Below are 25,536 nucleotides of genomic sequence, written 5' to 3'. Positions count from 1 at the left end.
TTAGGATACTAATAGATCCATGGAAGCAAATGGGAAGGGGGGAGGGCACCAGTGGTCTCAGAAACGTTTTTCTTTTTAGTTCAAAATAACTATTATTATAATTTTATTTTTTTTTTAAAAAGGAACAAAGAACAAAAAACAGCACAACCAACCAACCAGGCTTGGAGACACACCATACACTGAGTACATCGGGAGAGAAGGATATATCGTTAAATTAAGAACACAATGGCATTAAATCCAGAATAGATGCAAATAGGGGTCACCCAGACCCATTAACCCTCCCCACCCCCTTGATGCTGACAGAACCCCATACCTGACACAGATTATTAAATACACGGGAGTCCATAAGTCATATTAGAATATATATATTGCTGAGCTTTATTAAGAAATAGTAATAATGCACAGATACTAAGTGCTGAGCCCCACAAACAAGCTTCTGATGGGGGGGGGAGGGGGGGAAATCCTGCACCAGCATTAAATCCAGGCGCTGCTCTCCAGGGTCATCGAGGCAATGCACCCTGATGGGCTGCAACTGTAGCTCATTGCCAAAGCCCATGTGAGTTACATGGCTTTGCACTGGGCTATAGCCAAGCCTCAGACAATTACATATTGTCATCCCGAGCTGCTAGAAGACATTTCCCCCCTTCCCTGTCTCCCCCCCCGGAGGCTCAGACACCAGCTGCGACAATTATTCAATACCCAAACAGAAAATTAAAATAATAATTTCAACTGCAAACATAACCTAACTCTTAACCTAGTGGCTAAATGGGAAGAGAGGATGGGAGAATGAGGCCAACATCTGGAAGAGATGCTGATCCTAAAGGAGAGAAAGATTTATTTATTTATTTAATGCTTTTTTTTTATACCGACATTCATGACGAAGGTCATATCATATCGGTTTACAGGAAACATAGAATTCAAACATTAAACAATAACCTGAAGGAGCAAAAGTTACAATAAAACAGGGGTATGTAACTGGGGAGATGGAAATGCAGAGGGAGAAAGTTAACTCATAAATTCAATACAACTATGGAAATGGAGGGTGCTTGGATGGCCTAAGACAGAACTGTGCCATGGGTATTGTTTGTATTGATGGGCTCCTCTCCCCTTTAACTTTCCCCAATGGCACCACCACCTCTCATAACTGGGCGGGCAGCTGGCCAATAGAGATGTGAATCGTGTGATCGATAGTCTTAACGATCAATTTCGGCTCGGGGGGGAGGGAATCGGATCGTCGCGGTTTTGTTTCTTTAAATATTGTGTAAATCGCCGTATTGCCGTACAAAATGGCGCCGGCCATATGGCCGGCGCCATTTTGTACGGCAAAATGATTCGAGTGCAAGGAGGTCGTTCCCAGACCCCCACTGGACTTTTGGCAAGTCTTGTGGGGGTCAGGAGGCCCCCCAAGCTGGCCAAAAGTCCCTGGGGGTCCAGCGGGGGTCCGGGAGCGATCTCCTACGCTCCTGACGTCGGGGGACAAAAAACAAAATGGCGCCGGCGCTACCTTTGCCCTGACAGGGCAAAGGTAGCGCCGGCGCCATTTCTACAACGCACCAGAGGCCCGAGAGTAAAAGATCACACCGGGAACCCCCCTCTGGACCCCAGGTAATTTAAGGCATTTTGGGGGGGTTCGGGAGGGTGGGGGATTTATTTTAAAGGGTCAGGGTGGGTTTTAGGGATGTTTTAGTGTGCCGGTTTTCCCGCCCTCCCCCTTCCCCCGATTTACGATTTTTGACGATAAATCGGGGGAATTCCTATTAAATATCGCCTCTAACGATTTTTGACGATTTAAAATATATCGGACGATATTTTAAATCATCAAAAAACGATTCACATCCCTACTGGCCAATGAGGAGCCATGCTAGGCTGGCTGCCTGACAATGTCAGCATGAACAGCCACGGCACCCCTCCCCTCCACTGGATGGTCAGACAATAAGGAGCCATGCCGATTGACTGGTGGCATCAGCATAGGCTGCGCGACCTGCCAGGATAGGCCCAGAAGTGGGATTGTGAGGCCACAAGGCATTTCAATCATGCAGCCAGAAGGGGAGAAGATGACCCAGCAAGACATTCTCTGGGGGCTCCCCACCACGGGTGAGTTGCTGCTGCTCTTAGTCCATTCCCCTCCTCTCCCTCAAACAAGGATGAGGGTAAAAGAAAGGGGGAGAGTGGATGTAAGGGAGGCCTCTTAACACAGAGTGAGGGGGTAGGGGAGGCGATGGAGTCACATGGCAGCCGCTGCAGGCATGCCTGAGCACCTGGCTCAGCTAGCTGCCACTGACTCAAAGACCGGCAAGATAGTTCTGCACACGGGTTCCAAATTCTAGATATTGCAATGGCTCGATCAGTTTTATCAGCAGCTGCAAACTCATATTTGTGTGTTAAACCGTATTCCACCAAAATGTAACATTCAAAAGAGAACTATATTTCCAGTAAGATAAGCAAGAGGCAAAATGTTTAGTTCTGGCAGGGGAAGAGAAAGCCTTCTAAATAATAATGGAGAAAAAGAGTTGAATTTGTGTTGTTAAAACTTTACAGATAATATTCCATATTTGTACCAGAAAGGTTGGATATTATTACAGAAGAAAATGATATGATCTAGGTACCTACCCCAGAACTACAGAACCAGCAGAGATCAATCTTAGGCAGCTTAACTGGAGTCCATAGGATTCGATAAGCCAAACAAAAATTAGATTGGGTCAGGAAAGCAGAGATAGAGCAACAAAGCACTTTCACCCAAAAATATTCCCACTGCTGATCAGAAAAAGTCATATTCTGAAACATTTTTCTAAAATTTAAAAGGGGATTAAGGAGGTCCTAGCCAGGCAGGGAACATATAAATATTTGTGGGGGGGGGGGGGGGGGGAAGCAGAGATTTGAGCTGTAGGGCCTTTATTTTGTTCTTTTTTTTTTAAAGCACCAGTTAACCAGATATCTTTTGATAATAACCAATTAAGTAGCAAGTTATTTGGCGACACAAGCCTAGATAATTAGACCTAATCTAAAACAGGTCTAACTAAAGTTACCCAGCTAGAATTTAAATTTTGCTAAAATTAGCCAGAAAATTAAGCCTTCCCAGAAACACTGAAGTATTAATTCTTTTTTATCCATCTAGATTTTAGCTGGATAATGACTTATCCAGCTAAAATCTAGTCAGATACATGGCTTAATATTAAGAAACTTGCCTTTTAGATGGATAACTTATGATTTATCCATCTAAATGTCTTTGAATATTGACCTCAAAATAAATACTTTTTCAAGAAGAAATATATTAATAGATTAATTTGTCATGCAAGGATTGACAACTCATTAACTCTATTATCAATAAGAAATTCCCAGATAAGAGAAACAGGGGTCTACAGAGGAAGTGACATTTTTTCAGATCACTGTATTATGGTTTAAAAAATAGGAACACTGACAAGAAGAAAAAAGTGAGGATAACCAGACCAGGCCCAGGTCTCCAGAAGGAAGGCAGGTTCTGTAACATAATACTGTCCAAACACTTAGCTGAGATGAAGCTGAACTGTGAGTACTGAAGGAAGCAATACTGAACTGTAAGTACACTGTTATGAAGAGAAGACAGTCTACTGTTGTGCATGTGTGAAGCTGTAATAAAGATATACTGTTTTAAGAAAGGCTGGAAGCAGACTAGTTTGTCTCCAGGCCTGTGGGAATCACTGCTCATTCCCACAGTGACCTGCTTATAATTTTGCTTGCCCCAGAATTACATTGAATCAAATCTCTATAAGATGGTAACTTTAAAATAAGTGTGTGGGTGCCCATACATACACTTATGGGTGTGTGAGCAGATATACATTGGAATTTGAAATCATGCATGCACTTGCATGCATATGATTTAAAATGCACGTATCACACGTAAGCATGCTCCTAATTTTAAGCCATCGCTCTAGCAAATGTACTTTGCGCATCTTCCTTCTGACTTTGTCAGAAGGAAGATGCGCAAAGGTATATATATGTATATATATATACAAATAAGTGGATTTTAAAACATGCTCACATGAAGTGCGCAAATAAGTGGATTTTAAAACATGCTCACATGAAGAACATTCCCCGTTTTGACAATTAGTCCATCACTTTTCCCAGTCAATTTCGAGGTGATCCAGACCCCTCTAGTTCTTCATCCTGCACACCCCACCCCCCCTACCGAGATGACCCGGACCCTGTCGTGTTAGGCCTAAAACGTGATTTCTGCAGACTCACAAGTCATCAGGAGATTAGTAAATTTACATGGCTAACAGGTTGCCATGCACTGCAGCCTCTGGTTTTAAAATACAGATTTGCGTAAGTAATTGTTGGACCCTTCCCAGAACTCTTAAGCCCTGCCCATTTTCTGGCACTTTTATTTAGCTTGCACATGCGCATATACATGCAGGTAATTAGCGGTTTTTAAAACCACTTTGCTCATGTGCAGCCCATATACTTGCATGTATGGGCCTTTTAGCGCTAGCAATGTACAATTTGGCCTTAAGTAGATGTGCGAAGACCGAACCTGCTGCGGGAAATTTCGTATTTCCCATGGTTCAGGCCTTTAAAATTCAGGGAGACCTGTTAGTGTGTGCTAACTCCCCGTTAATGCACACTAAACCCGAAAACAAATTTTTCCCGAAATTTCGAGAAAAATTCCTTCAGTTTTCGGGCTCCCCAAACCAGGACAAATTAGGCAATTTTGTTGAAATTGCCTAATTCGTCCTGGATGAATGCCCATCGCTTCTAAGTATAAATTTATTAGGTTTGCTTGTTGGTCACCTCATGAATCAAACTCAAAAAAACATATTTTCACTGTATTTTTGAGAGAACTCATGTTTGAATTTGCTTGTTTATATTTTACCTCTCATTTTCCATTCCCAAAATCATTCCTTAGAAATCTTAAATTAAAAAAATACAATTAAGAAGTTTGCCTTCTATTGGGTGAATTTTAAGAGCCCTAAATGCACCCAAACCAGGAGATACACACACAACAGGCCGGCACATGCCCTGCGGATTTTAAAAGCCGCCCGTGTACATACAAGCTACATGCATGAGTCAAAAGTTTTGAAAAATAGGTGGGGTATGGGCATGGTCTGGTTGTGGATATGATGGTGGAAGGCCAAGAGATATGTGATTAAATACTTATGTACACAGACGCATGCTGATGTTCCCTGAGGCATAACTTTACTACTGCTATGGATTGCATATAAGTAATAAAATAAAAAAATGTGGGCTTGTCAGTGGTGTTTTGAGGGTTGGTGCTAACAGGGGGAAAGGGAGGCTATTAAACTACGGGGGGTTGGAAGTCCTAGTCCTTGACTGAGCGAACTGGGAATGAGCTGGTGAAATTGTCAAAGGCGTGGATGCACATCCCTTTTAAAATCCCCTCACTTTCATGGTGTAAGTGGGATTTGCGCATACACGGCCCACTTAAGATTGCATGCACATGTGCACATGCTCGCCCTATTTACTAACATGCACACATATATGCGTGCATGTTAGTAAATAGCCACGTTGGTGGAAGTGACGTCATCCCTTGCAGATGGACGCTTGAACCTTTTGCTCCTCACACATTCCTCTTTAACATTGCTAAGAATGACGATATATTGTTCACCCTAACATTTCCCAAACAATCTTTGAGGAGTATAGTGATGGAGGTGGAAGAGTATGGGGAAATTTCAGGTTTTAAAATCAATATTGATAAATCAGAACTGTCACCCATATATTTACAAGGGGGATTGCTCCAGTAGATTAAAGGGCAGTTTCCCTTTCAATGGGCACGAGAAGCACTGAAGTATCTTGGGGTTATGGTAGGATCAGACTATTCTGAGTTATTTAGTTTAAATTACCTACCACTATTCAAAAAGCTGGGGAAGGACTTACATGGGAAAGGTTAACAATATCATGGTTGGGCAAGATTGTGGAGGTAAAAATGTCCCTCCTGCCAAAATTGGGTTATATTTTTCAAACATTATCCTGTGAGGTGCCAGCAGGTTATCTTAAAGCACTTCAATGGAAGATCTTTTCATTTACATGGAAAAGAAGGCCACCAAGAGTATCTAGATCTGTATTATTTCAATCTAAATCAAATGGAGGCCTGGGTGTCCCGAATATTGCCAAATATTATGTAGCTTCTCATTTAAAGGCAGTCAAGGAACTCCATAATTGAGCCCGACCTAAACAATGGGTTGCAAAAGAAGAGGGCATGCTTGCACATAGAAATAGAAGGATATTTTTTGGATGCCAGGTAGAATTTTGTATGACATTGTTGGGATCTCACCGTGGATGGCTTGCACTCTGTTGGTCTGGAGATCATGGCGTCCCCTCCTTTTGGGTAAGAGGCAATATACATTCTCTACAGCAATAAGGCCTTGTGAAGATTTCCTTGTGTGGAGAGATTGCAAAGCTTTTTGGGTTTGGGCTGAAAAAGGGTTAACCACGATAGGTCAGGTATGAAAGGGACAGAACATAATGGGGCAGATTTTAAAAGCCCTGCGCGCGTAAATCCAGCCCGACTTGCGCGCCGGCGCGCCCATGTTGCATAGGCCCCAGCGCGCACAAAGCCCCAGGATGTGCGTAAGTCCCGGGGCTTTGCTTGGGGGGCGAGTCGGGGGCAAGGCCGTGGGCATGCTGGCAGCTGGCCGGCAGGCGTAACTTTCTGAACAAAGGTAGAGGGGGATTTAGTTAGGGCTGGGGGATGGGTTAGGTAGGGGAAGGTTGGGAGGGGGGCCGGAAAAAAAGTTCCCTCCGAGGCCGCTCCAATTTCGGAGCGGCCTCGGAGGGAACTTATGGTGAACATGTGGTGAACATGTCCGATCATACAACATGAGGTGAACATGTTGTATGATCATACAACATGAGGTGAACATGAGGTGAACATGTTCATACAACATGTTCATACATGTTCATACATGATCATACAACATGAGGTGAACATGAGGTGAACATGAGGTGAACATGAGGTGAACATGTTGTATGATCATACAACATGAGGTGAACATGAGGTGAACATGTGAACATGTATGAACATGTTCATACATGTTCATACATGATCATACAACATGAGGTGAACATGAGGTGAACATGAGGTGAACATGTTGTATGATCATACAACATGAGGTGAACATGAGGTGAACATGTGACATGGTGAACATGTCCGATCATACAACAACTCTGGTCTCAAGTGGAGGGCTGGTTGAAGGAATTATTAAAAATACCCATAACATTGTCCCCTTTGATATCCCTTCTGAATTTTCCAGCTGATAATGCTTCTACACAGCAAAGAACTTTTATTTGGGCCATAATTCATGCTGTGAGAGGAGCAATAGTGAAGGAGTGAAAGAACGTAAGGGTACCTGCCTTTAAGGGTGCAATTCTCTGCCTGAAGTGGATTTACTACATGGAAAAACTGACATTAAAGTATGATAAAATACACAGATTTGAAGAAATCTGGCATTGCTATTGGCAATGGCAGAATTTGCATTCCATTTAGAGGCATAAAGTCCAGTGGGAGTTCTCTGTGTCAGGCCTTGCTTTCCTAAAAGGTTTTTCTGCATAGATGACTGTTGTGATTTATGCTGTGATTCATATTATCCATACTCTATTCTGTATATACAAACCTTCCCCGTGGAGAGGTTTGCTGGAATCGTTCCTTTCCCTGCTCTCACAGGGTGGGGGCCGGTACTGGGGTTCTCACTATAGGAGGGATATAACATAAAATCATATGGTATATAAAATGTATTACTGCAAATAGGTGGATACAATTTGAGATACATTTGCATAACACATGTCTGCAAGATTATGTATGACAATTGTTGGTGGATTTATATTTGTTTATTCTTTATTCATCTTTATGTTAGTGTTTTTTATATAGAGTGGTCAGTATGAATAAAATATTAATTATTAGAGATGTGAATCGTGTGATCGATCGTCTTAACGATCGATTTTGGCTGGGGGGGAGGGAATCGGATCGTCTCGGTTTTGTTTTTTTTAAAATCATGTAAATCGTAAATCGGGGGAGGGCGGGAAAACCGGCACACTAAAACAACCCTAAAACCCACCCCGACCCTTTAAAATAAATCCCCCACCCTCCCGAACCCCCCCAAAATGTCTTAAATTACCTGGGGTCCAGTGGGGGGGTCCCGGTGTGATCTTCCACTCTCGGGCCACGGGTGCGTTAATAGAAATGGCGCCGGTGCTACCTTTGCCCTGTCATATGACAGGGCAAAGGTAACGCCGGCGCCATTTTGGTTCCTGTCCCCCGACGTCACGAGCATAGGAGATCGCTCCCGGACCCCCGCTGGACCCCCAGGGACTTTTGGCCAGCTTGGGGGGACCTCCTGACCCCCACAAGACTTGCCAAAAGTCCAGCGGGGGTCCGGAAGCGACCTCCTGCACTCGAATCATTTTGCCGTATTGCAAAATGGCCATACGGCCGGCGCCATTTTGCAAAACGGCAAAACGATTCGAGTGCAGGAGCTTCCGGACCCCCGCTGGACTTTTGGCAAGTCTTGTGGGGGTCAGGAGGTCCCCCCAAGCTGGCCAAAAGTCCCTGGGGGTCCAGCGGGGGTCCGGGAGCGATCTCCTGCGCTCGTGACGTCGGGGGACAGGAACCAAAATGGCGCAGGCGCTACCTTTGCCCTGTCATATGACAGGGCAAAGGTAGCACCGGTGCCATTTCTATTAACGCACCCGTGGCCCGAGAGTGGAAGATCACACCGGGATCCCCCCACTGGACCCCAGGTAATTTAAGACATTTTGGGGGGGTTTATTTTAAAGGGTCGGGGTGGGTTTTAGGGTTGTTTTATTGTGCCGGTTTTCCCGCCCTCCCCCTGATTTACGATTTTTGACGATAAATCGGGGGAATTCCTATTGTATATCGCCTCTAACGATTTTTGACGATTTAAAATATATTGGACGATATTTTAAATCGTCAAAAAATGATTCACATCACTATTAATTATAACAACAAAAAAAAATAGCCACATCCATGGACACGAGCCAACAATACGTACACATGTGGGCCTGCTTAAAAGTTACCATTCTGTGTTTTCTGAGGGTGTGAATGTCTGTATGTTTGTAAATAATGCTTTAAAACCTTGTCCAGTCTCTGAGTGTAAAAATATGCATATGTTGTTTGGGAGAGGGAAGTTTGGGGACTGAGTCTATGTGACCTCGAGAAATTCACTTTACCTTCCATTGTGTATACCAAGAAAAGAATTCAATAAACAAGGCCTTTAGCTTTATTAATTTAACAATGTTCTACATGAAAACCCAAGTCATTCAATCCCTTAAGCCCAAAGTCAGAAAGGCCCACCAGTGAGATGAACCTCCTTCAGCTCATAACTTCAGTCACAAATAGTCAAGTGCTGCTATGAGCCAGGTAGGGTCCTATCACACTCATTCTGCTGTCTCCTGATAAAAGAGTTCAAGTGACACCAAGAGCTTTCTCAAAAGAATCAACATGTGATTCACTGCCTGCCAAACAAATGGATCCACACATCCTCAAATATGGAAATGGCTTGAGTAATCCAATCAGCCACTTTCAACAAGCTGTGATATCCACTTTGAAGTACCTGAAAAGCAGAATGTAAATAAAATAAATAAATAATAAACAGAAACCTCAAAGGATAAATATGACCACTAGGATGAGTAGGAAAGCATGTGGAAGACCCTGACAGGAATGACAAGGTGGTAGGGCTTATTGCACTTTTGGGTGCTGCACTCCTAATGCCATTACCCTTCCGTTGCTGGTGCAACCCGTCAATGAATCTGCCTTCTTCTGCCCCTGTATGAAAGGAAAAGACATGAGAATGAAAGCAGGTGGTAGATGGTCCTCGATTCCCTCCCTCCCCCCCACCCAAGAGTGAGGAGTAAGGCAGGTCATGCATGGGTCTATTGCCAAGTTATCATTGGCAGTCCAGATCTGGCCAAGCTGCCTCACAATTATATCAACTCTAAGTATTGCAATCTCAAATATCCTTAAAGCAAAGGCAATGGTGCTTAAAGGAAAATAGCCTATTAAAACTAAGATTGTCCTTGACAACTATGTTTTTGAACAAGTTTTGCATTTTAATTACCTCAATTGTGACATTACATTTAGTTATGATATTGCTACAACAAATAAATTACATTTATTTCAATCAATTTGTGCTGCCATCCAATGTACATTAAAGAGGAAACCTAGAATAGAATTGCAACTTTAATTTTATAAAGTTATGGCAGCAGCACTAGCACTTTGGATCATGAACATGAGTTGTGCAATATACACAATAAGGATGTTATCAGAACTCAGGCAGCATAAATTAGATTTTTAAGATTGGTTAAAGGGTGCAATAGACCAGATAGGATTAGGAATTAAGATAAGAAAAGAATTAAAATATTTATTCTGTGAATGAGAGTGTAAATTATTATAAAGAACGATGGGAATAACAAATAGACAAGGAAGCACTTCAATATATATTAGGGATGTGAATCGTTTTTTGATGATTTAAAATATCGTCCGATATATTTTAAATCATCAAAAATCGTTAGGGCCACGATACAATACCAATTCCCCCGATTTATCGTCAAAAAATCGTAAATCGGGGGAAGGGGGAGGGCAGGAAAACCGGCACACTAAAACCCCCTAAAACCCACCCCCGACCCTTTAAATTAAATCCCCCACCCTCCCGAAACCCCCCCCCCAAATGCATTAAATTACCTGGGAGTCCTCTGTAGCGGCGGTCCGTGGCTAAATCGGGGGAAGGGGGAGAGCACGAAAACCGGCACACTAGATCGTGAGGTCTTCAGCCGGCGCCATTTTTCAAAATGGCCGCCGCAAAATGGCGGCGGCCATAGACGAAAACGATTCGACGCAAGAGGTCGTTCTCCGTACGGAAAATGATTCGCGGCAGGAAATCGCTCCTTGACCCCCGCTGGACCCCCAGGAACTTTTGGCCAGCTTGGGGGGGCCTCCTGACCCCCACAAGACTTGCCAAAAGTCCAGCGGGGGTCCGGATCGAATCGTTTTTGTCTATGGCCGCCGCCATTTTGCGGCGGCCATTTTGAAAAATGGCGCCGACTGAAGACCTCACGATCTAGTGTGCCGGTTTTCGTGCTCTCCCCCTTCCCCCAATTTAGCCACGGACCGCCGCTACGGAGGACTCCCAGGTAATTTAATGCATTTGGGAGGGGGGTTCGGGAGGGTGGGGGATTTAATTTAAAGGGTCGGGGTGGGTTTTAGGGGGTTTTAGTGTGCCGGCTCACGATTTTAACGATTATGACGATACTTTACACACACAAATGGCAACAATACGATTCCCTCCCCCTCCCAGCCGAAATCGATCGTTAAGACGATCGAGGACACGATTCACATCTCTAATATATATAGACCCAGAGAAAGAAGAGATCCATGCAAACCAGAGATCCAGGGAAAGATGGACTGATGGTGATCCATAAGAAAGCCAGAAGAGGCGATGATGATAAAAAATGAAATGCTGGGCCTCTTGCAGTAGAGCTCCAACAGCTTGCTACATACTCTTACCCACCATCCTGAATCTCTTCTATCCAGACCGGTCCAATTAATTTTGCTCTCGTATGAGTACTGACACCAAAGGACTTTCATAAGTTGACTTTGACAGGGCATACAATGTATGAGCATGCTTTATGCTGCAAGCTGGCTTGTGTAACATTCACTGAGCTTTGCAACTACCAAATACTTGACAATATTTACCTTCATATTGAATCTGTATGAGTAAAATGTAATTTCAAAATTACAAGTAGTGCAAGCCAAAAGAGAGCAAACAAAAAAAAAATTCAAGTCAAAGAATACCAGGAAATGCTTTCAGAAATATGTACAATTATTACCAAAGGTTTGTGCTCCTTGGTGCCAGTTTCAATTAAATAATTCTTGCATGCAGTGTTCCTCACCTAGTCTAGCAGCAATCAATGAAAATAAGCCAGTGTTTACACAAAGCAGGCATCTTTAGTAGTACAGTGAATATATGGTGTTTTTTCTCTCTCTCATGATTCCTAACCCTTGCATACACCTCCACATGTAGATAATGGATAAAATGGGTAGACTATGTCATAAGGATGTGCAGAAGGTACAGATTCGTCCGATTTGGTATTCATCGGGGGCCAAATACATTGCATTCGTTCAATGGCAACCCCGATCCGTTGATACGTTTCATTAATTTTCCGGTTCCCATTAAAGTCAATGGGGGAAGTATTTGCAGCTTGTTTTTGGCTGCAAAATTGGGGTTCTCTTATCAATTTTAATGAAACTTCTGGGGAGCAATCAGAGCAAGAAAAGAGCTCCAAGGTACTTAGACTGTGGCAAATTGGCACCAAAGTGGCATGAATGGCCTAAGGTACTTTAAAAGGGCAAAGGGGTAACAGGAGTGGCAAGAGTGCTTTAACTGAGGTGCAAAGCAGCAGCGAGAGTGTAAAAAACAAACCACACCTTTCAAAAGAGAGCACCAACAACAAATGCATGAACCCCTCGATGGCAGCACAACAGGCAAAGTGGCATCAACATCCTACAGCACAATAAAGGAGGAATATAGCAAGCAGAAAGACTAGCACCAACACACTGAGCAACCATGATAGTGGCAAGAACACCACAAGGAGTTGAGTGAGTCATCTGGTGTATGGCAGCAAGGCAGCGTGGCAGAGGGTAGATACAGACTGGATACACTCAGGGAGAGTTCCCTTTCCTTTGCGCAGGAAAGGGCTTCCTAGAATGGGTGTCACAGTTCCTCCAGTCCGTGTACTCCCAACTCCGTCATTTTCAAGGTCCAGCCCCTGAGAGAGCTTTCCTGGTCCCTTGAACACTCAAAACAGAAGTTCTTTGTAATTTATCCTCACAACTCCCCAGGTGGGGTTTGAACCCTCACAGCCTGGCTGGAAGGCAGATACCCTCCCCAGTGAGCCAGCAACTCACCCTGCAAAGGCTGGCTTCAAAACTTCATCTCCAAACATCAAGTCCAACGTTCAAAAGTCTGGCCCCACTGGGCCTAACTGCCACCTCCCACCATATCTCTCGGGATATTTTCCTTGTCCCTTAGATACAACCACCCGCTGGCAGTCTCTCAACCAATATCCTTAAGTAGGTACATCCAGATATTAAAACAGTCTTTAGCTCCCAGCTCACCTTCCTGGAAGTCACGCCAGCCGTCCATCTTAGCAGGATCATCAAAGTTCTAGTCCTTCTCCTTCAGTCCCTGGCAGAAGACTGACTCTGCTGGGTTAGGGAGTCTTTTATACCTTGTAAACTCCTCCTCCTCTGCCAGCTAATTGGCTCTGGGGAAGTCCCACCCTTAACCTCCCACACCTGTGTTTGTCTCTATGGTTACAGGGGAAGCCACCAGTGTATCCTTGACTCTATGTCACCTGGGTTTTCTTCCCCCTCCTTCTAGAACTTTGGTTCAAGAGAGTTTTTTGTTCCTGGCTTTATTCTACCTACCCGGACTGGCGTAGTGACCCTGTCACAGTGGGGTGTTTCCGTTGACGTCTAGTGAGCTCTCGCTGGTCTTTTAAAATCTGGTGGAGTTAGCAGCTGTACAAAAGAGAATTTCAGGCTGAGGAGGAGGAGGTTTCCATGTAAACAGCAGTTCAACATTGGTCAGAGGGTAGATACAGGCTGGCTACACCCGGGGAGAGTTCCCTTTCCTTTGAGCAGGAAAGGGCTCCCCAGAATGGGTTGGCCCCTAGAGTGGCACACGAGCCTTCAAAGTGTGGTGACATGGAGCAGTGTGCCATGTGAACAGCGGTTCAACATGGGTCAACAGGTGCTAAGAGATAGGTTGACAGTGGCTACACCGGGGAGAGTTCCCTTTCCTTTGAGCAGAGAAGGGCTCCCTAGAATGGGTTGGCCCCTAGAGTGAAGCACGAGCCTTCAAAGCGTGGAGACTTGTAGCAGGGTCTCACTGTGTTTGCCACAGTTTAAGTACCTTGGAGCTCTTTTCTCATTCTGAAATTGGGTCAACAGGTTCTAAGAGATAGGCTGCTACATCCAGGGAGAGTTCCCTTTCCTTTGAGAAGGAAAGGGCTCCCTGGAATGGGTTGGCCCCTAGAGTGAATAATGGTACAAATTGTTAGGATTTAAGCATTTGCAAACAGATCATGACTTCATAAGCAAGACGGAGGAAGTTCTCTGCTCTGCCCTGAAACTAAAGAAAATTGTTTGTTTTATTTAAGGATCCATGCTGTGAAGGATTACTAGTTTGAATTGCCAGAGACTGAGGTTTCCCTTTGCAACAAGGGTTCAGCTGTTAGGACTGGCCATAAGGCCTAGATGAACAGGCACAGCATTTGAGGACAGAGGTCAAGCCCACCTCAGGACATAAGGCCTGGACAGACAGGCACAGCCTAAGAGGATTGTCGTTGTGCAGGTATGTTGTGGTTTGACCTGTCACTTCTTCCTGAACTGGTTCACTGCCAGAAGAAAATGGCATCTTTTTCATTTCTGAAAAATAATTCAACAGAGGATGCTTTTAGAGCAATAGAGACTGCCATTTGTGAAGCAAGAACTGAGCTGGAGATTATTTGTGAATACACAGAAGCTATTAACTGTACTTATGTACTTCAGCTGATGACAAAGGAACATGAGCTCTCAGAAATAAGAAAACAGCTACTCAAGTCCAAATCTACAATATCAACCTATGTTGACTTTGTGGTTTACACAGTGCCTCTGTAAACAATGGGAACACAGAGGATGAACTAGAGTGCAACTACCACCAGTTTTCAATAGTACTAGAAACATTACTGTTGGCATGGTCATGAAAAATATTGAGCATATGAAATATATAAGCTCCAAACATCTTAAGTCAGTTTATTATGTTCTTACATTCCAAATGTGGACGGACAGGAACAGCGTTACAGGTCAGGTACATGTGCTGCAGTGCTTATATTATCTGGAGCAAAGGAGGCAGTTGGATCTGCTGTAAGGCTTTCAAATGCTTTTATTCATCGTGCCATTCACAGGGAAAATTTGGAAAACCAAGCAAAGGCAGGTTTATTTTCAAAAACACTAGCATTTCCATCAACTCTGGTGCCAGCCTTGAGCGGTGAGGGCTCATGATATCCCCTGTCATTGAAAAGACATGGTCACTGGGCACACTGGTTGGTGGACATGACAGATATCACTGAGCCACTTTGGCTAGCTGTGGCCAGACAGTGGACCTGTCTGCATGTTCTCTGTGGGCTCTGAGAGATGTCGTGTCACTGACAGCTGTGCTGTTGTCTCCTTTGCTTGGGTGGGCTGAGAGTCACTCATGCCAGCTGCTTTCTCTCCAGCCCGTAGCACAAAAGATGAATCTTTATGGGCAACATGCCTTTGGTGTTCTGAAGTGGAGGAGGAGGAGGTACTAGCTGTCACTGACAGAGTGCTGCTCCTGCTTGGGCTAGCACAACTCTCTGAAGTGCCCACTGTTTCCTCCTCTGCTTCACGCCTAATCTGTCTCTGCCTATGTCGCTCCGTTCACGGACTTTTGTTAACAGCAGGTCCTTCACAAATGTGAGACAATCATACTGTAGGGCGAGTTTCCTTTTCACACGGGGATCACAGACTGTGGCGAGCATGTATGTGTTCTGTTCTGTTAAAGGCCTGCAAAACATCCAGATAATGCAGCACCTCAACTGTCATTCTCTCTTCCTGTTTAAAGGCCTCCAAATGTTCATCCACAAAATTAACTATAGGGATGATGTCAGCCAAGGTGGCACTTCTGGAATTCAGCTCCTCAGTGACATCCTTGAAGAGCTGCAGGATTTTTAACCAGCTGACTCATGACTAACCAATCATGATGCCCTAGGGGATTCTGCACATCTCTGTCCATTGAACCAGAAAGTTCATGAAAGGGTGTCTGTAGCTCCACTAACCTCTGCAGCATCATAAAGGTGGAATTCCACCGGGTAGCAATGTCTTGAATGAGATGCTTGTGAGGCATCTCCAAATCAGTCTGCTTTTGTCAGAGAACCTGCCCCGCCTTCACACTTCTGTGGAGGTGCGCTGCTATGTTCCTGCACTTGTGTATTATGTCCTGCAGATATCCATTCTCTTGGTGCTTAGACTCCAACTCCAGAGCTGACTTTACTATCAGGTGCAGAGTATGTGAAAAATATCAGATGTTCTTAAAATGCCGCTCGGTTATTGCCTTAACCATGTTTGCACCATTGTCTGTGACAAAGAACCCTGCCTGAGGATTCCTGTCTTGCTGGTGTAGTTGCCAGCCCTCCAGCATCTGTCTGATGCATGCTAGAATATTGGCTGCGGTATGGGCCTGGTCTGTCAGGTGGGTGGGCAGTAAAGCCCACCTCCACCCTGATATTTGTTCAGTATTAGAGTTGCTGCCTGCCCCTGCCTCAGCCAGGTCCCACCAGTGTGCTGTCAGGGAGACGTAAGAATGTGCAGCATTCATGGTGGTCCAGATATGCAAGGTAAAATGCACACTCCCCTCTGCCTTAGCTAGCAGCGCTTGGATGTGACTGTGACTGTAACACTGCTCGTACAGGCTGGGGATGACCTTTCTGCTAAATGTAGTTCTGGAGGGGACTTTATAATTTGGAACTACGACCTTCAGAAAATTCTTGAAACCCACATTCTTCACTATCTGCAAGGGCAATCATTTCCCCACTGTTCCTGGTTACAACTTTTGAGGCTGCCTGCCTCCTACCCTGGGATAGCGTTACCATACTCCACCCCATTTCCTCCATGGTGGGTTGTCGCTTCTGCCACATGTCAGGGGTTGATGGCCTGGCACCTGACTGCTACAAGGAGCTGAGGGCATGGGGTGATTCTGCTCCTTTTCAACCACTTTATGCTGCTTGGAAGGGGTCCCCTGACTGGAACTGCCACCATCCCCAGATGGCAGTACTGTTGTTGGGTGTTGCCTCTTCATATGATGCATCATGTCAAAATTAGATAGAAGTCCCATTTGCATGCCTCTGCTAATAGCCCTGCCACAGTAATTACACCAAGCAAAATGCAGGTCCTCCATCACTTTAAAGTGGCTCCAGATTAAAGATGTCTTTCGTGATCCTCCCTTCTGTATAGCCTTGGGGGTGGATGCTGGTACTGGAGCTGAAATAGTAGGTGCACCCTGAGAAGCAATGCCAGGGACCTCAGTCATACTCTGTGCCTGCACTGACTGCTCTTCCTTCTCATCATCAGTTTCATCTCTCCCCTGCTGCACTGAAGTGGAGGCTAAGACAGGACTAACTAATCCTCCTAAAACTTCATTAGCTATTACTTCCTCCGTTTCTGATGAGAAACACACAAAATGATTCTTCATCTGAATGAGAAGCAGACAGTGCTTGCTCTACATTGTCAACGCTAAGTTGAGACTGCTGTCCCACTGCTGCTTTTGGGTGTCGCCATTTTGTCTTGCATGAATCAGCCTCCCCTTCCCCTCACCTCCAAAAACTACAGGGTCAGGAACAGGTGGTGGCGATGCATCATGTTTATATTTTGTTTTTCTCTGGATGGAACTGCCTGCCCCTCCAAAGAGTTTAGATTGCAACAGGTTCCTTTTTAACTTTATGGGGGACTGGAACTAGTGCCTTTTGAAGTGCCTACTCTGCCAGTTCCAATCACTCATCCACATCTAGCTTTCCCTGACATTATGGATTTAATGTCACTGCCTAGTGCCTACTGGCTGCCCACAGGCACAGTGCCTTGATATGCACTAATGTAATGTGTGTGCACACACCGAGCTTATAACTACAAAAGAGGCCCACTGGGGATTGGGCTTCAGAGAGCAGCACTCTCCCAATTTACTTGAGTCAGGTAAACTACCCCGTGCCCACTAGCACTGATGCCCAGTGCACAGAAAGACTGAGTAAGTTCAAACAAAAAAGCTGGAATTGTTGGCATAGAAGGAAAATCAATGAAATATATTTTTCAATGGAAATTCTAAAAAAACTAGAAAGCTAGCAAGCTAAAAATTGAATATCTCTCTCCCACCCACAACACCCCAATGGTGCTTGCAACCTACCCCAGGGAGTGAATTAAACAATAAAATGCCACTGCTAGCAGCTTCTCTCCCTGGCACAGAGAGACCATCTCAGCTCAAGTAAAAAAAAGTGCTTTAAAAAAAATATTAAAAAAAAAATAAATAAACAAGGCTAGCTGGCACTGCAGCCAAATGAAGAACAAATATCTTTTTCTATCTAAGTAACTAACCTAGCTAGCAATTGAATACAGATTTGAGAACTCAGACTAGTTCTGAGTGCAGCCACATTCCGCAGAGACAGACCACCTCTCAGCCTCCCCAGATCACCCCTGCAAAGAAAGAAAGTGCATGGCACGCTGCGAGCTTAAATATATTTATATAGTGCTGGGTCATCAGGAAAAGCGTTACCGACCACTGAGTGAGAGCGCGATTGGCTGCGCTGCAAAACTTGTCACTGATACGTTGCATTCTGGTCTCCTTGCCAAGCTGTCCGACCCATTCTGACTGGGCTGTGAGGTCACTGATGACTCACAGGAAAGGGCTGGTTTTTGGCTATGGATACAGCCAAATGGCATTCTCCGATTTCAAATGGCGGCTAAGAAAAGTGCGGCGCCAAATGTATGCAATGGATGATATGTTATATTCGTGGGGAATCACGATACGTTTCGCGACCCCATGAATACAACAAATATGGACATATACGTTGCAGATTGCCAATACGTTGCAAACGAATGCAATAAGGGAGGCCATTTTAAAATCAATTTAAAATCCATTTCAAACAGGTTAAATAGTGTTCTACCCAAGAAAATGGGATTTTTAAAATTGCCCACCACATAAGCAGGAAAAATTACACACAAAGGGCCTCAATGTGTCCACTGTGTGAAGAGGTGCTCTTATAGGTGGGTGTTAGGGTGGGATTTGGAATTATGCACACAGCTTTTCATTTTCAAAAAGCACATGTTTAATTGTTCTCGGAAATATTATCGGCACAAATTAGAATGTTCAAATGGGTGCAGGTGGTAGTTTTGGGATAATGTTCAAATTAGTGTAGTCTCAGGGTAAAAAAAAAATACCTGAAGACTTTACTCCCAAATATAAGCAGTTACAAAATTATCCCCATCATGGTCATTCTGTCTCAGGGCAACAAAAAAAATAAATAGTCATAAAAATCACGCAATATAATTTTTCTGTCCTTACCGATGGCAGGGAAAAGAGGCCCCACATTCTCTCAAGATCTCCATGGAAAGATCAGTTAATGCAAGAAAATTATTTGCACATTCTAATTCAGGTTTCCTATATGCATATGAAATAGAGAAAAGTAATACAGATCTAAATTGTTCTTTCTGCTGAGAATCTGTAAAAAGTTTGGATAGCCCACAAAAAATGTAGATTAACAATGACAAAGATTTGGCATACAAAATGGTAAATTAAATTTGATAATTTTGTAACTTTTTAAATATTTGCATGTTCATGGTAATCTGATTTTAGGTGTTCTATTATACAACACAGGGCATGTAAATTAATAATTGCCACAATAATCTTCATTAATTTCACTTGCTTCCAAATTTCTCCCATTCTCTGTGTGGAAATCCATTTGGGAACACTTTCCTATTGGTTAGCATATATTTAAAATTCCATTTTTATTCCAATAATGAAACACACACACACACACACACACACCTTGATTGTTATTTCTGCAGCAAAGCCAGAAACTGTACTACTTACTACTTTTTCTTGTAGACACCAGAGATAAAACTGAAATAGTTCCTTTTATTTTCTGTCAGTGACCCATGCATTAACCTCAGTTTCCGGGTGATATTGAGTCTATAAGTGATGCTTTAGATGCCGTTCATCAGTATCACTGCTGATGATATCACCAGTGGGGTTATCTGTGGGCTTATCATGAAGTTCTATTACTCAGCACGTGGGTTACAGGAAAAAGAAATTGATCAAGTCTCTATACCCTTTTGCCATTCTCCTAATGCCTGATAAATACTTTTTGTTGGTTTGAGCATTATTTATTATTGTAATATAATCAATCAAGAAACATACTACAAATTGGGTCATAATATTAAGATCAACCTGAGATATATATACAGGTATGAGGATATTTGGTCAGCCATCATACATTTTTGGACCATTGTTAGAACAGAGGGGTCAGGAGAAATGTGCATAGGATAGCCAAAGCCTGATTGCGAGTACGTCCAACATAGGAATCTGGATTTATCCAGACTGACATAAATGTTTGGTGCTGCGTACATCAGCAGGGCTGCTGCAACGAGATTAGGCAGCCTAGGAAAATCTTCAGCCTTGTTACCTTTCCCTCCCCCCCACCTCAGGACCTGGAATATTTCAACTAAATAATCATGATGACCCTCTCTACCACCCCTCCCAGAACATCTTGTAAAAGCACATAATTGGATATCCTATTTTAAATATTAACTCTGTATTATATCTGCATTATATGTAATATTTGTTCTATGGAAAAGGTTTATTTCCTATATCAGTTATATTATGCCTTATAATCTCAATGTTCCTATACTATGTAATCACAGTGTTCCTTGTAAACCAATATGATGTGCAAACGGTTATCGGTATATAAAAACCATTAAATAAATATATATCAGAAATCGTGTCACATTATCTGATGACTGTCTCATCTGTAATTTTGCAGGATAAGACTGCAAAAAATAAACCAAGAAATACGTTTATAAATTAAAAGATATGGGGCAGATTTTCAAAGGGGGGGGGGGGGGTTACACGCGCTGGGCCTACTTTCAAAAGGCCCGGCAGTGCACATAAAGCCCTGGGACGCATTTAAGTCCCGGGGTGGGGCGGGGGCATGGCCAGAGGCCTCTGCTGGGCCGGGGAATCGTGTGCCGGCAGTCGGCCGGCGTGCGCAAGTTAGGCCTGCCTCTGGCAGGTGTAACTTGTGAAATAAAGGTACGGGTTTTTTTTTTTCGGGCTGGGGGTGGGACAGGTAGGGGGAAAGGAAAGTTCCCTCCAAGGCCGCTCCGATTTTGGAGCGGCCTCGGAGGGAATGGGGAAAGCCAGCTGGTCTCCCCGAGGGCTCGGCGCGTGCAAGATGCACTAGTGTGCACCCCCTTGCACGCGCCAAACCCCTGATTTTATAACATGCGCGTGCGGCTGCACGCGCATGTTATAAAATCTGGTGTACATTTCTGCGCACCAGATTGCATGCACAAATGTTTCACCGCGCGTGTATCTTTTAAAATCTGCCCCTATGTGTACTGTATTGGCCAAAAATAATCTCTGAAATGGTTTGCTGGGCTGAACTCGGATGCTTCCCCTTACAACTCACCTTACAAATACATTTAAAATTCAGTTGTCACCTTCCATCACTTGAAATTTTGTGAAGTAACGAGATCCTGCAAAAAAAAAAAAAAAAGTCACTTTAAACCTATATAGCAAACCTGCCATTCCATAACAGCACTAACTCCCAAACAGCAACAAACCTATGAAAAAGCAACACTGTAAATATTATACCAGGTCGTACTGCAACTATTTCCCATTTATATAACATTCAAGCCGATACAGTAAAGTCTGCGGGAGAGCGGGCGAATGCCCACTCGCCGGTGCGCGCGATTCAGTATTTAAAATTAGGCCTGGTGGTAAAAACGGGCAAAAGGAGGTGCTAGCGACACTAGAGCGTCCCTAGCGCCTCCTTTTTGACAGGAGCGGCGGCTGTCAGCGGGTTTGACAGCCACGGGCTCGGAAACCGGACGCCAACAAAATTGAGCGTCCGGTTTTCGGCCCGTCGGCAGCGGGCCGAATTCAAATTTTTTTTTTTTTTTAACTTTTTACACTCTTCGGGACCTCAGACTTAATATCGCCGTGATATTAAGTCGGAGGGTGCACAGAAAAGCAGTTTACTGCTTTCCCGGTGCTGGAAGAATTTAGAACGTGCGGCTTGGCTGCACATTTTACTTTCTGTATCCCGCGCGCATACCTAATAGGGCCCTCAACATGCATTTGCATGTTGAGGGCCCTATTAGGTGCCACGGGTTGGACGCGCGTTTTCCTCCTCTTACTGAATAAGGGGTAAGGGAAAACGCGCGTCCAAGAGCAGGGTGACAGTGCGCTCCGTCGGAGAGCACTGTACTGTATCGGCCTGTAAATGAGGTATATGCAATGCTGTATGTGTAAGAGACAGCTCCTGCTCTAAGGAGTTTATAATCTAGTCAAGTGTGATAGTGTGGAACAATTTTGGCTTGCAAAAGGGGGCTGGAGGACAGAAATACCAGCTGCACTGGTTTTGAACAGAAAAGCACATAAAGACAGAAAAAGTCTGCATAGCTCAGCAGTGCTACACTTAATGTCAGGCATTCAAACGTGCAGGGCTCTGGCATAGCATAGTCCCTCATTCTGGGCCTTCCTGTGCCTTTTATTGCTGTCCCCTGGGAAATGCCCTGTGGCCTGGAGTATTTAAGGTGGCTTGGGCTAGAAATCTGGTCACAATACTTTGGGGTTCTAGTCCATACATGCATTCACATAAAGGCAGGCAAGAAAATGAGCTAGATAAAGATTTAAAGTCTGCTAATAGGTACAGTTTAACTGAAGACAGAGACCATTGTACTTCAATATCAGGCACTGCCTGAAAATCCTGCAAAAAAAAAAACACCACACTCATGGAATAGACAGCACAACTCCAAGTGAGGAAACAGAACAAGCCAGACCATTACAGTTCTCTACGCAGAAACTATCCATTAACAGAATACCTTACTTCAGTCATACATGCAAAACATGGCTCCTAGCCAAATACAAACTAAGGGGGCCCATTTACTAAAGCTTTTCTCCAGTTCTGTGTCTATCGGAAACATGCTTAGTAAAAGAGGCCGCAAGGAACCACAAATTAAAAAGCAGAAACCAGCAGACAAAATCTGAATTCTTTGTTGCTCTGCCTCACCCTCCCCTTCTGTTGCCTGCATCTGCCTGGGAGCTCGATTAGAAAGCAGAGGACCCTCTTTTTTAGTCTGTGGGCTCCAGTTTCACCCCCTGCTGTCCTCTTATCTGCACCACAGGCTAAACCGCTGGAAACAAAGCTGAAAGCTCAGGACCTGCTATATAAGGACACAAAACAAGTAAAACCATGAAATGTAAAGCACAAAAATAAACAAAGCCATGGTAAAAAAAAAAAAAAAAAAACCCAATACCTGGTCTGGCTATTTCTTTGTGCACGTGAAAGACGTGAAAACAAAGCGATTAAAAGTATTCATGGCTTTGTAAGTTTGTGTGGCTGTTAGAACCTATTGTTTTGCTGTGACTGGTATTGTTCTTTGCTGCCTGCCAGAAGCTGGCACCCTAGGCAATTGCTTACTCTGCCTAATTGTGAAGCCAGCCCTGCAGGCTGAGTTTGCATCCAATGCAGATCATTGATTTCTGTGGGAAATCTGTGGCTTCATTGCTTTGTTTACCACCATCCAATTACTAAAGAAATGTGTCACTTTTCAGCAAAGTCTGGGCATAGCTCTTCCTTAGCTTTATCAGTGTCCCTCTCAGGAGGTGCTGTCCCTGTTTTGAACAGTGGTTTCCAGCAAATCTGAAATAAAATTCCACTTTAGCTCCAACTATAGGTAAGATGTGGGGAAGCTGAATGAGGTAGAGGAAAAGCGTGTGTGTACCAAATTGTTTGAGCATGCCGCAAAGCCAGTTTTGAAACTATTTAGTGCAAGGTTTGCTGGTAGCCTCTGTTGTATCTCCAAACAAATCTATTCCAAAGAAGTAGAAGAACTGTATCACAGAAGAAGGCAATCTGAGTTTTGTTTCGTTAGAGGCTCAGAATCTGTAGAAGAAACCTTTATAAATAAACAAAGTTCTCCATTTCCCCCTCACCCTACCCCCCAAAATCAGGTTTCCTTTCAGACTGATTGGCCAAACATGCAAGACTTGGCATCTTCCCCAACTAATTCCTTTCTGTAGTTTGTGTATTACCTAAACCATACTTGGACACCTGGAAAGTGCAATATGTGGGACTTTTGATGTGAATGCATGTTCTTATAACTCTAGTTGTTGTTGTTGTTGGAGAAACTAAATGGTAAAAACAAAATCCCCAAAACCGTGTAACAGACCACTGGCTGGGCCCAGCACAATCTGCAAATGGTTTTCAGGAACACACTTCTCAGAGCCAGCTACTTGCAGTGAAAACAAATTTCATATGTCAGTATTACTTCACATTTAAAGCTTCAAGTTATTCTCTTGAGACACCAGAATCATTCCAGTAGGGTATGTTAAGTGTCAGCTTTAGGTTAGACCAATTTCCTAGGGCCATACAGCACTTACCTCTCCCAACTATACTTTTTGCAGATCCAAGAGTCCCAGCCTAAACCTGTAGGACCTCTTTGCTTCTGGGTCCCGTCTCACTCAGAAAGCCAATGCTGTCTCTGGTTTAAGGCAAACATTGATTTTTTTAAATTAGCCTCAGCTGAGTCTCCCAATTAGTAAAACACCTTTCCCTGGCTGCTACCTTGATCCTAATTAATTTTCTGCCAAGTAGAAACATAGAAACATAGAAACATAGAAATGACGGCAGAAGAAGACCAAACGGCCCATCCAGTCTGCCCAGCAAGCTTCACACATTTTTTCTCATACTTATCTGTTTCTCTTAGCTCTTTGGTTCTATTTCCCTTCCACCCCCACCATTAATGTAGAGAGCAGTGATGGAGCTGCATCCAAGTGAAATATCAAGCTTGATTAGTTAGGGGTAGTAAGGGAAGTAACCGCCACAATAAGCAAGCTACACCCATGCTTATTTGTTTTACCCAGACTATGTTATTCAGCCCTTATTGGTTGTTTTTCTTCTCCCCTGCCGTTGAAGCAGAGAGCTATGCTGGATATGCGTGAGCTATGCTGGAGCTATGCTGGATATGCGTGTAGTATCAGTTTTTCTTCTCCCCTGCCGTTGAAGCAGAGAGCTATGCTGGAAATGCATTGAAAGTGAAGTATCAGGCTTATTTGGTTTGGGGTAGTAACCGCCGTAACAAGCCAGCTACTCCCCGCTTTGTGAGTGTGAATCCTTTTTTCTTCTCCCCTGCCATTGAAGCAGAGAGCTATGCTGGATATGCGTGAAGTATCAGTTTTTCTTCTCCCCTACCGTTGAAGCAGAGAGCTATGCTGGAAATGCATTGAAAGTGAAGTATCAGGCTTATTTGGTTTGGGGTAGTAACCGCCGTAACAAGCCAGCTACTCCCCGCTTTGTGAGTGTGAATCCTTTTTTCTTCTCCCCTGCCATTGAAGCAGAGAGCTATGCTGGATATGCGTGAAGTATCAGTTTTTCTTCTCCCCTGCCGTTGAAGCAGAGAGCTATGCTGGATATGCGTGAAGTATCAGTTTTTCTTCTCCCCTGCTGTTGAAGCAGAGAGCTTCAACGGCAGGGGAGAAGAAAACCACATTTCCCATCAGCCCTGTGCTTCCTTTTGCCTTTTTCCTGTGCCCTATTGCATTCTCGATCCCATACCCAGCTCTTGTTTACTTTTTCTTTCTCCCTTAAAGCACTTTTCCCTCTCGAATTCCCCTCAGAGCTCCCTCTGCCTCCAGGAGTCCCTCTCTTGGGTGACCCTGCCTGGGCCATCACACCATGGCTCTGACATCAATGAGG

General features: G+C 44.0%; 1 long non-coding RNA gene across 1 annotated transcript; it reads right to left on the bottom strand.

Moving 5' to 3' along the window:
• Positions 1 to 9,102: 9,102 nt before the first annotated feature.
• On the bottom strand, positions 9,103 to 13,195 carry LOC115096276. Its single transcript, XR_003858015.1, has 3 exons — positions 13,124 to 13,195; positions 9,728 to 9,775; positions 9,103 to 9,563 (listed from the first exon to the last, which is right to left on the bottom strand). It is a non-coding gene; the product is annotated as an uncharacterized LOC115096276 (long non-coding RNA).
• Positions 13,196 to 25,536: the final 12,341 nt, after the last annotated feature.

Source organism: Rhinatrema bivittatum, chromosome 7 (assembly GCF_901001135.1).
Source record: "Rhinatrema bivittatum chromosome 7, aRhiBiv1.1, whole genome shotgun sequence".
Classification (NCBI taxonomy): domain Eukaryota; kingdom Metazoa; phylum Chordata; class Amphibia; order Gymnophiona; family Rhinatrematidae; genus Rhinatrema; species Rhinatrema bivittatum.
This window is presented reverse-complemented; position numbering and strand designations above follow the sequence as displayed.